Source organism: Panthera onca, chromosome A3 (assembly GCF_046562875.1).
Source record: "Panthera onca isolate mPanOnc1 chromosome A3, mPanOnc1 haplotype 2, whole genome shotgun sequence".
In the NCBI taxonomy this organism is placed as follows: domain Eukaryota; kingdom Metazoa; phylum Chordata; class Mammalia; order Carnivora; family Felidae; genus Panthera; species Panthera onca.
The window spans coordinates 43,281,571-43,293,984 of NC_138341.1; positions in this window are offsets into that span (position 1 = coordinate 43,281,571).

The window sequence follows — 12,414 nt, forward strand, 5'->3', positions numbered from 1 at the left end:
TTCCCAAATGTTTCATTGCCTTTTCTTGAGTAGCTGATGGTGCTATTTTTTTCACTATTTTGACTAATATTACCTATTATCTCTCACTTTTGCTAGGAGTGAGGTTTTTTTTTTTTTAATCTTTTTGTCTGTTTTGTATAAGTGGTCACATAATTAGGGAAGTGAGGGGATAATGATTAAATTTGTAGCCACTGAACAGCTTGGCTTACCCCAGAGACTCATTTTTATTTGTAAATGAATTTTATTTTTTTTTTAATTTTTTTTTTTAATTTTTTTTTTCAACGTTTTTTTATTTATTTGTGGGACAGAGAGAGACAGAGCATGAACGGGGGAGGGACAGAGAGAGAGGGAGACACAGAATCGGAAACAGGCTCCAGGCTCTGAGCCATCGGCCCAGAGCCTGACGCGGGGCTCGAACTCACGGACCGTGAGATCGTGACCTGGCTGAAGTCGGACGCTTAACCGACTGCGCCACCCAGGCGCCCCTGTAAATGAATTTTAGAAACAGAACTAGTTTGCATCCTGGTCATACTTTTTGAGTATTATAATATTTGGTGGCTTACTCCTCCTATTCCTGTTTCTTTTATCTATAAAATGAAACAGTATTAATTTCCTCTTAATGTGAGGAAAAAGATGATATGTATACACAGTATAGAATACGTACAGACATGGGATTATACTAGGGAATAGTGTAATTTTATATAATACTCCAATATAGAATAAGGAGCTCATATAAGCCTAATAAAACATAGCTATAATGAAATTTTAAGTATCTGTGTACATTTATTTTGTTTCCAGTTTTTAGTTTTAAAATTGTGGTTAAAAAACATAAAATTTACCATCTTAACCATTTTTATTTAAAAAACTTTAATGTTTATTTATTTTTGAGAGAGAGACAGAGAGACAGAGAGTGAGTAGGGGAGGGGCATAGAGAGAAAGAGGTAGACCCAGAATCCGAAGCAGGTACAGGCTCTGAGCTGTCAGCACAGAGCCCAATGCGGGGCTCAAAGTCACGAATCACCAATCTCGAACTCATGAATCTGAGCTGAAGTCAGATGCTTAACCGACTGAGCCAACCAGGCACCCCAACCATTTTTTAAAATTGATTTGAGAGAGAGAGACAGAGAGAGAGAGAGAGAGACAGAGAGTGCACACAGGGAAGAGGGGCAGAGGGGGAAAGAGAAAAGCAGGTTCCATACTCAGTGCAGAGCCCAAAGAGGGCTTAATCCCATGACTCTGGGATCGGGACCTGAGCCAAAATCAAGAGTTGGACACTCAACCGAGTCACCCAGGCACCCCTCATCTTAATGATTTTTAAATGTGTACTTCCATGGTATTAAGTATATTCATATTATTACACAACCATTATCATCATCCATCTCCAGAACTTATCTTGCAAAACTGAAACTCTATACTCACTGAACAATTATTTCTCATCCTCCCTGCCCTCGAGCCCCTGCCAAGCACCATTCTACTTTCTGTATCTATGAATTTGACTACTCTAGGGACCTCACATAAGTGCAATCATACAGTATTCTTCCTTTTGCTAAACTGACAAAGAAAAATGCCCTTGTTTCATCCATATTAAAGTACATTTCAGAATGTACTGCCACCTCTTTAAGGCTGAATAATACTCCACTCTGTGCTTATGCCAGATTTTGTTTATCCATTCATTGGTAGACACTGGATTGCTTCTACATTTTGGCTATTATAAATAATGACAATTAGCAGTGAAGATTGCAGAAATGATTGCCCAACTCTGTGTCGGCACCTCTGTGTCTCTAATGAGAACTTGCAAGTAACGATTAGAGCACAGATCCCTGATCTTTGAGTGTCCTGATTGCCCACCTTAGCCCCTGCAAGTTGCTCCAGGAACATGTACACAGATACTTGCTACAGGACCAGGGTTAGGGGATGAGCAACTGTACCAACCTAATAGCTGAAATTGGCCAAAATTAACCACAACTTACCACCATGCCTCCCCCTAGATGTCCCAAGGCTTTGAACATGCTCCAGAGTTTCAAAATAGTTACATCAGATAGATTCTGCCAATATAACCATTGTCTAGGTGGGTAGACAGATTCCTGATGCTCCCTCTACTGTGCTATCTTCCCAGAATCCTCTGTTAGATAAGTATTTTGAGAAACAAATGTATTTGACAAAAATAAACAAAAGAATTTATACTTTGTGCTTCTTCACATTTCTCCACTTATTCAATGTTTTCATCCATGGACTGAATGTCTGCCATCTGACAGGCCTCTAAGAGTCCAAGATAAACAAATATTACAGTCTCCTAGCTTCTAAAATGTTCAAGTTTAATAGCAGAGACAGACATAAGTAAACAACTGCAGCACCACATGAATACAGCTTTAACTGAAAAAATGTACACGGATCAGGGTTGTTACGCTTTCTGCCTGGGTGAGAGCAAGAGGTCTAAAGGCTGGGAATGAATACTTCCTTTCACCCACAGCTACCTCCTTCACGTGAATAATTGGTGAAACCTGGATACCTCCTCTGCTCCCTCTCCACCTTAGCCGCTTCACCACCACCAAAGTTCTTTAGAACAGACAAGCCTGTCTCAAACATGGGGAATTGATCAAACCATTAGTTTTTTGTTTTTTGTTTTTTGTTTTTTTTTACCCAAAGCCATCCTTTATGATCTCTCTTCCTAATAGTTCACTGATTTTCATAAAGATGAGCGCCTTCTTTAATCCCAGTCCTTCCTTTTCCTCATGCATTCAGTCATCAATTTATTGCTTCATTCAGTAAACATTTTTTGAACACCTATGACTGTGTTCCAGAGACAATGATAGGCATTGTGCAACCGCCTGAAAAAAGAGCCACAATCAAGGCACGTTACACTCTACATTGTGTAACTTGTGGTCTAGGGAAAAATATAGACATTAAATAAGTAAATTTAAGGTGGATGAAATAGTCTGCTTTCTCTTGCTCTCTTTCTCTTCTCTCTCTCACACACATACACTCATACAATTTTTTTTCAATAGCTGTCATAGGGTTTGTGTTCTAATGGACTCACAAAATGGGAAAATTCCAACCGTCTTTAGCAGTTCCACTTAATGTTGCTTCTTTTATGTCACCAGGCCACATAAATAGATATTTCTTTTTTGTTCTGTTTGTCCAGTCTGTAGATCTACTCTGAGATGGCTCCTTTTAGCCTGAGAAGGCCCTTTGTAGGTCAATTTGTTGTGTTCTTCAATCTTCCACGGGACATGGACTTGTAATTAGTTCCAAGCCCAAATGGCTCCTATTGTTGTTACCTTTTCATACCAGAGTAATTCAGGCTCTCCAGCAGCGTTGGAGAGCTGCTGATATCTCTGTCTGACAGTGTGCCACATCTGTTCTGCCTTTGTCCACTCACCAGGGACAGAAGCAAAACGTTGTGGGACATCATGTACTGCATTATATAGCAATGAGCGAGGAGGGCACCCCTAGAGAAGAATGTAATTTTAAACTGGAAAAAAATGATTAAGAATCATGGGCGTGAAAGAAACAGCAGCAAGCAGATGTTGTAAAACACCGGTAAGGAGGAAAGAAAGGCGACAGCTGAGAGTGAATTGATTTTCCTCCTAAGTCTTGCATCCTTACTCAATCATGCCAGATGGAGAAGCAATCACTAAGACATAAGGTCCTGTTGGTCTCACTGCCCTTCCCACAAGAGAACTAGCTGAAAATACTTTCCAAAAGCAGCAGAATGATAAAAGCAAATGCACTGTTTCATTTATTAATCAAGATTCAATTTATCTCACTCATTTGAGATAGCAAGCTGTGGTGGAAAAGAACAGTCTTGAGTTAGAGAGAGACATGGCTTTGAATTCTAATTCTTTTACTTGCTACCTGTATGACCTTGAGTGAGTTTCTTTTCTACTCTGGGCCTTTATTATTCTCACTTACAAAAGATTAAAAACTAACATTTATTGAGACCTTACTTTGTGCTGAGCATTATGCTAATCACTGTATTTTATTACCTCGTTTAATCCTTGCAAAAAACCTTTGAGGTACATATTATTTAGCTGGTCTCTAAAAGAGAAAAAAAAAGCAAATTTAAGAAGTTTATGAAGGCTGGAAATCTAACATGGAAGTTAGCTGCATGGGTGACAGGGCAGAAGTGCCTGGGTTCAAATCTCAGATTTATCCTATAAGGTTGGACAATTTTTTTTTAAACCTCTTTGTGATATAGTTTCCTCATAGATGAATGTGGGTATTATGAAAAGCTGCATCATAGAATGGTCTATGCAATTAAATGAGGTAGTGTATGTTTTTAGTATTACTCCTGAAATAGAACTGTTCAATACATAATAACGTTACATATAATATGTATATATCAATATATTAATATTACCATTGTTGCCATTTTCATACTAGATTACTCAGTGTCCAAGTTACAGACCTAAATTTATTTCTTTTTAAGTTTATTTACTTATTTTGAGAGAAAGAGAAAGAGAGAGAAAGAGCAGGGGAGGGGCAGAGAGAGAGGGAGAGGGAGAATCCCAGGCAGGCTCCATGCTGTCGGGACAGAGCCTGATGTGGGGCTCAAACTCACAAACTGTGAGATCATGACCTGAGCTGAAACCAAGAGTCAGACACTTAACTGAATGAGCCATCCAGGTGACCCAAGTTACAGATCTAAATTTAAAACCAGGTCTGACTACAATGACTTCCCTCTATTCATCAATATAGTGAGTGCTTTGTGAGAGTTAACTATTGTAGCACAAGGAAATCTCAACACAAATCAGGCATCAAATACTTTCTAATTCCTCCTAGATACCTCCTCTTTTCCTTCTAGCTGTCAAGAGAATAATTTGACAAGGGCTATGGCTCTCACTTCTAATTTTGCATACAAATGTCTTCAGTTTTCACTGTACTCCTCAGATAGGTCTTTTTCAAACTACCTCCTTTACTCCTTATCCTTGTTCTGCCCTGTAAATATTGATGGTATTCAGGATTACATTTTTTGGTTAAATTTTCTCCTTCTTCTGTCCTCTTATACCAATTATTTGCCAATTACCTTGATCAATAAAAGACAAATCCAGACCTACTAAGAAGAGACTGCATTTGAAAGGACTATTGCAAGGAGTGGACAAAAGAGATTGCTGTGGTAGAGACAGCACTATAACCACAATATACATGTTTCTCAAGAGTTAGGCCAAAGGGTTTTTCTTTTACTGGCAGAGGAAATCAAGGCTGGAAAGAACCAGGTATGGTGAAGTGAGATGAATGGGAGTGGCATGACTAAGCAGTAGATTAGAGAATGATATATCCTGAGGCCATCCTATTCTCAGGAGAGGCTGTTAGAGACAGGCTGTAAACTCACCTAGGCTGAGGGTGATCCAAAAACCACGGGCCTGGGGAAGGAAAGGGTCTTGAGGAAAGTGTGGTTACTAAGTATCTAGTACTGACCAAGGAGGGAGAAGCAAGTTTAATCATCTATCTGGCAAAGGATGGGAATTTAGAGGGTCTGTGTCTGGTCTTCTCATAGGTAAACAAGGGGGCATCTGGGAGTTTCACCTAAATCATTTGGGAGCAGGGTGGTTCTTTTCAGTAAGCCATTTCATGAAACACATAAGATGGGGAGATTTCATAATGTCCTCAATTTTTCAAGATCACAGGGTCTGGGATAAACTTAAACGATGTCAACTTAATGTACCTAAGTATGCCAGATAGACATCATCACCCTTAAATAATATGAGCATTTCAAATCAACATTTCTGAAAGTAATCATTTTTGATAAAATTGAAATTCTTTTTGGCTTTGACTTTGTTGGTGAGACCACCAAAAATGATGTAGTCACCTAAATGTCTGGAGATGGAAAGCTAGGAAAAGGAAAGTATTGTTGGCTAATCCAACTTCATCTTTGTATCATATATTTAACAGGTATAAAATATACACAAATAGGAGATGGCAACAAACATTAATTTTTTTTTTACATTGATTTATTTGTTTTGAGAGAGAGAGAGCCAGCAAGTGAGGGAGGAGGAGGGGCAGGGAGAGAGAACGAGAGAGAGAATCCCAAGCAGACTCCACACTGTCAGTGCAGAGATCACGATCTGAGCTGAAATCAAGAGTTGGATGCTTAACCAACTGAGCCATTCAGGCACCCCATGTATTTTTTTTTTAATGTTTATTTATTTTTGAGAGAGGGAGAGACAGAGACAGAGACAGAGACAGAGACAGATTGTGAGTAGGGGAAGGGCAGAGAAAGAGAGAGAGAGGGAGACATAGAATCTGAAGCAGGCTCCAGGCTCTCAGCTGTCAGCACAGAACCCAACACTGAGCTCAAACTCACAAACCACGAGATCATGACCTTAGCCAAAGTTGGAAGCTTAACTGACTGAGCCACCCAGGTGCAACACCCCCCACCATGTAACTTTTTTTTTTTTTTACATCAAACAAGATATATGTGGAAATAAGTACATGACTAGAATATTATAATGGCAGGAAGTTTGTTAATGAACAGAATTATACATGAGTAAATAGTGAAATGAATATTTTGATATTTTTAAATAGCTACATCGTTTTCCTCTTATGAAAGATAGAATATATTTTCTTATATAAAGTATTTGAAGAAAACACATACATATAGATATGTAATAAGATGGTGCATATTGTACATGCGTTTTTGTAACTGCCATTCTTCCATTTAAGAATATATAAGGCCTATTTTCCAGGACCTCAAAAAATTATTCCATGACATCATTTTGTATTCTATGCTTTGTTGGAATATAGCCATTAGTCAGTCAATATTCACTATCACTGGATGTTCATATAATTTCTGATTGTTTTATATAAATATTTGTACAGACACAATTTTTCTTCTAAGAATAAATTACTAGAGATGGGGAATTAAAAGGAATGGGCATTTTTCAAGCACTCAATAGAGTCAAATTATCTTATTGGAAGCTACTACCACCTTGCACTGCCTAGGAAGAAAATGAGATTGTCAATTTCCTACACATTAACCAATAATAAATACTATATTTATAAATATAAAATCCACTTTGTAGTTAATCCGCATTTATTTAACCACAAATATGTTTGAACTTTTTCTCATATTATGATAAGGAAAGATAGGATAAAACAGGCAGAGAGAGAAAGGTTAGGACCTGATGTCCCTGGATGGGAAAAACATGTATTTTAAAACAATGCTGGGAGTGTCTCAGCATTAAGATTCCTTGGGTTTAAGATTCCTCTTAAGAATATAACAGATACCATCTGCTCCCCTTCAGGTTTTCCTCAGGAATTTGACAATCAAAATACTTAACTTCAATACATAAACCATAAAATGTATGTTATAGGAGGGACAGTATGACTATAGTCTGACTCCTCCCACAATGGAAGAGAGCCAATCAGACATGAACATCCCAGCACCTTAGCCAATAAGGGTAGGACCTGAGAAGAAACAAGGGAGAAGGGATGGGGGGACTGACCAAAACCTTATAAAAAAGGCCTTTGCCTATAGCCAAGGGTGTTCACTTTCCAACGCCCCCTCTCTGTAAAGAGAACTTTCATACTATTCTTACTTTCTGATCTTATACTCTAATAAACTTTTGCCTGCTATTCATTTTATTCTGTGTCCACCTCTCCATCCTTTGAAATGGTGAGACAATAAACCAAGGCTATTGAGGTAAAAAAAAATCCTGCAACAATATGTGTATTGGCCATTCATATTTCAGTGTTTTGGCCTGATCCAAATTGTGAATTGAAAACACATTAAATAAATAGATACATGTATAAATACTCTCCTTATAAACCCCAATTTAAAATCATAATTCTGGAGAAAGAGCTATATTTTATAACTTGAATTAGAAAGAAAATTCCCTATCTGCTACAATTTTATTGAAATAATATCTACCATGTCAGTTACAGTAGTTACAGATCAATTACATTATCAATTTAATTTCCAAATCTATAAAATAGTGATTCCCATTTTATAAAGAAGAAAATTCAGGATTGAGAAATGTCAAATCATTTCCACTGACTCTGTGTGTGTGTGTGTGTGTGTGTGTGTGTGTGTGTGTGTGTAAAATAAATGATGGGGGCTAGGATTTGCAAGTTTGAATAGTCAAATTCCTTCATGTATCTATCTTAAGATGGTGAAATGTGATTTCATACCTACTTGAATAACCTGAATGTTCTTTAATATTTCTTAATTAATTCTTACTAAGTGCATATATCAGACTAGTAGATTTGCAATGCTGTGACGGCTGGGGCTGGAGAAGCAGGACTTGGGGATGAGAGTCATGGTCAGAGAAGGGGTGCCAAATGTATTCCTAAATCTGTTTTAGTTTCATTGGCACCAAGAGGAAGGTTTTTGTAGGTTCAAGATGCCCAGATCTAAGCAATAAATAAACAACTGTATCACTTGTTCATTTTACTTTCGATATGGTAATTTAAAATTCAAATGGCAATACTCTACAGTTCTCATAAAACATTTACAGAGTGATTTACATAAATATTTGGTTTTATGTCATGATGGTTGACTACCCTCTATGTTGGCACCACCCTGGGGTTGCTGTTTTAAATTGGTTGTGTGCCCTGAATTTTCCATGGTGACCATACTAGTTTTGAAACATTCACCAGAACATTAAATCAGATTTCTTAAGAAATAATCTCCACTAGGATTATCAATTATCTGTATTTTGCTTTGGACAAATTTAAAGGGTTCCATATGAGACTTTGTGATTAGCTAGTTATAAACTGAGATAGCACAATCGTTCCTACAACTATTCATGGTGCAAAAGTAATAACATCCTGAAATAGGCATATAAGGATTAAGGGAATATCTGGATGTAAAAGCAGCTGCTTTTATTGAAGTCCTTACATTTCCTTTCTGGCCCCACAAGTGTAGGCTGTGAGTAAGAAGAGACACAAATTGCCTGTACTTCCACGTTCATGCTATGAAATCTGAGATATGTTCACTTTACTCCTGGAAGAGGAGAAACTCAAACCACTCTCTGGCATCCTGTGTAATTAAGAATAGAGAGAAAAGAAGGAAGGAAGGAAGAAATGAAGGACAGGAGGATGGATGAAAGCATAGAAAGAAGAGAGGAAAAAAAGTCTTTAAATCTATGTATTTGACACAAGCTAATTTGTCGCTGGCACACAGTCTTAGGCAAGAGTCACCTTCTATGCCTTCCTCCTAGAAGGAAGGATTGCTAATCATCATGTCCTTTGAAACATAAATCAGGAAGCCCCTGAGAGATCCCAAATCATTACCTGACTACATGCGTAGCTGTAATTAATGACTGTTTGTAAAAGACTCTGAAGATGAAAAGCACCTTAATTGGAGTAACTCTCAATCATGCAGAAGCAGAAAATCTAAAGTAAATGGAAATATTAGGACATGGATGGATTATTTTAAACTAAAGCAACCAGACTTTGTGATTTTTTTTCCTCTTAGAGTTTCAGATAAATTTTCAAAGCTAATTTTCAGTTAATGTTTCAGAGCTAAAACCAGCATGCTGTATATTCTAAATAAATCTACATTCAAGTCTCATGGTACATAAGAAAAGCTGTAACTAGTGGCTTGACTATCACCCGATACACCTCCAGATGAAGTGAAAAAAGAAAACTACTTTGAAAGAAATTTATAGGACTATATACTTCTTTGGCCTTTTGCCTCTCCCAAGAGAAGAGATAGGGAAAGATATACACTTTCACATACTCAAATCAAGGAGAGTGAAGGTTGCTAAAAGAATAGCTCAGAGTCTGGGGGTTGCTTGCAAAAATAGAGAGATGGACATCTTCCTCACTGGCTGGGGAAGAAGAAGGACGAGGAGGAGGAGGGAGGAGAAGGGGGAGGAGAAGGAGAGGAAGGAGAGGAAGAAGAAGAAAGAAAAAAGAAAAAAGAAGAAAGAAGAAAGAAGAAAGAAGAAGCAAGAAGCAGAAGCAGAAGCAGAAGCAGAAGCAGAAGCAGAAGAAGAAGAAACAACAAAGAATGAATTCTCTCTGGTCACCAGTATTGAAAAATTGACAGGAGGTTGGCAAATATAAACACACACACACACACACACACACACACACACACAAATACAGGGATTTAGGAGTTTTGTGACAATAGGAATTGTGGCTTGTTTTCCCTACTGAGCTCTGAAATCAGGACTCTGACTAGAGCAGACAGCAATGGTAGGAAAGGGAGAGAGAACAAAAAATAGTAGACAATCTATTATTTTTAATCATTTACCAGAGCAAATATCCCCCAACTTGAGTGACCCTGGTATGTGTTTTTCTCAGGACACTAGATTATTTTTATTTTAAAGAATATACTTTTTGAAATTAAGGTTTAGGACATAGCCATATTCTTTCACAATCTTATTATACCTAATCAATAATATAAGCTGCATCTCATTAGAACTGCCTGAGGACTTAGTTCCTAAAATTAGTATTTGTCCTATTTCTCTCTTTACAGACCATGTGAACTCATTTTTTATGTTTGCCAAAACTAAAAGTAATAATCTCAAACTGCATCACATAACATGCAGTCTTCAATACTAGGTTTGTCTGATTCAAAATCTTGATAGTCTGATAACTCCAGACTCAGCTGGTCTTCTATTTTCTGAGTTCTGGATATCTGACTTCTGACTGAGCCTCTTCTACAAGCCTGGACAATTTCACGGCATATTCCTGTATTTAACTTATCAAATGTAATTTCTTTTGTTTTTAAATGTGAATGCATAGTATATGTGACAAACATGATGCAAGGTCTCATTCAAATGCATTTGTAAAGGGGCGCCTGGGTGGCTCAGTCGGTTGAGCGTCCGACTTCAGCTCAGGTCATGATCTCGCGGTCTGCGAGTTCAAGCCCCGCGTCGGGCTCTGGGCTGATGGCTCAGAGCCTGGAGCCTGCTTTCAATTCTGTGTCTCCCTCTCTCTCTGCCCCTCCCCTGTTCATGCTGTGTCTCTCTCTGTCTCAAAAATAAAATAAAAACGTTAAAAAAAATTTAAAAAAATGCATTTGTAAAAACCTTCCAAAGTAGCCACATTTCTTGATGCCAAGGTACTATTTCAGATTTCCTTGAATTTGGCTACCTTCACACATTGAATTATGGCATGCAGGAATATTTCTGGAGTGTAGAGGTTGTAGTGGGAAGGGTTTAAGAGTGTTGGAAATCCAATGCAGCTGACATGGTGATGCCTCTCCAGCTGTGAACAGGATAGAAAAGATGGGGTAGAATTAGTCTCACCCTTTGGAGCTCTTGGCATCATGGCAGCAACAAATCTGTGCTGAGTCCTAGAAGTTAAGGAGAGAAAGCGGCTAGGTGCAACCAAATAACATTTCAGCTGAGCCATTTGATTGAAAAATGTGATATGTAAATTCTGAGGGATACAGAATAGCCAAGAGAGGTGAGTGCTTCTTTACATCAAAAAAAGGAAGAGAATTCAACTTGAAAAAATGCCCCAACTCACCTCCAACCACCTTTCCGAGGTTCTCTTTAAGTCATCTCTTATTGTCATAATACAAGATAATATTTTTACAGTAAACATCTTGATACTGATAATAACGATACTAATAACAGCACTGGAACTGGACAAATGATTTGTAATTCAAGGTTTGGTGATCCTGGAAGATAGTCTTTGTGTTTTGAAAAAGAATGGACTTCTGTGAGGTTCTACTTCCAGATTTGTAGTTCTGTCTTCATCCTGGCCTGGCCCTGATTTACTTCCCTTCACTTTAATCAAGGAACCCTTACTAGAATGACATTTAAACTCACCATAAAATGCACTTTCATGTTCCAAAGGGTAATGGGCTAAGACTTCATGTTGTTGTTGTTAGCTGTGGCATTTCAATTTACCATAATAGGAATCTCTCGCCTTCCCTTTTCTTCTGTTCCCTTCCCCTGCCCCCCACCCCAAGAATCTTAAAAGGAAAGAGTGCCAATATATTGACTGTATGAAAGTTTCAGACATTTTCACAATATACTTCCAGATTATTTTGACTACTGTTTTGACTAAACTTATCTTTGAATATTGCTACTAAAGAATCTATTACCCAAACATTCATTTTCAGCAATTTCCTAGCCTAGGCCTTATGGGAGTAAAACAGAAAGGAGCCAAAATCATTTGGGGAGCTAAATGTTTGTTTGTTGGCTGAGGAAGACCTATAAATGTATTCTACGAATGCTGGGAATCTAAGAGAAAAGAGAGGTATCCAGCAAGAATTGTGTATGTGAAATGTGAGCATGTGAATGTGTGTGGGGGGGGTGTGAATATGTACACGTGTGTGGAGGGGAGAGGTGAGCATAGGCACGTGGGGGGATGTGAATATGTGCATGTGTGTGGAGGGGAGAGGTGAACATGTGCGCGTGTGTGGGGGGGCTGTGAATATGTACACGTGTGTGGAGGGGAGAGGTGAGCATGTGCATGTGTGGGGGGGTTGGGCAGATGTGTCTGAGGAGG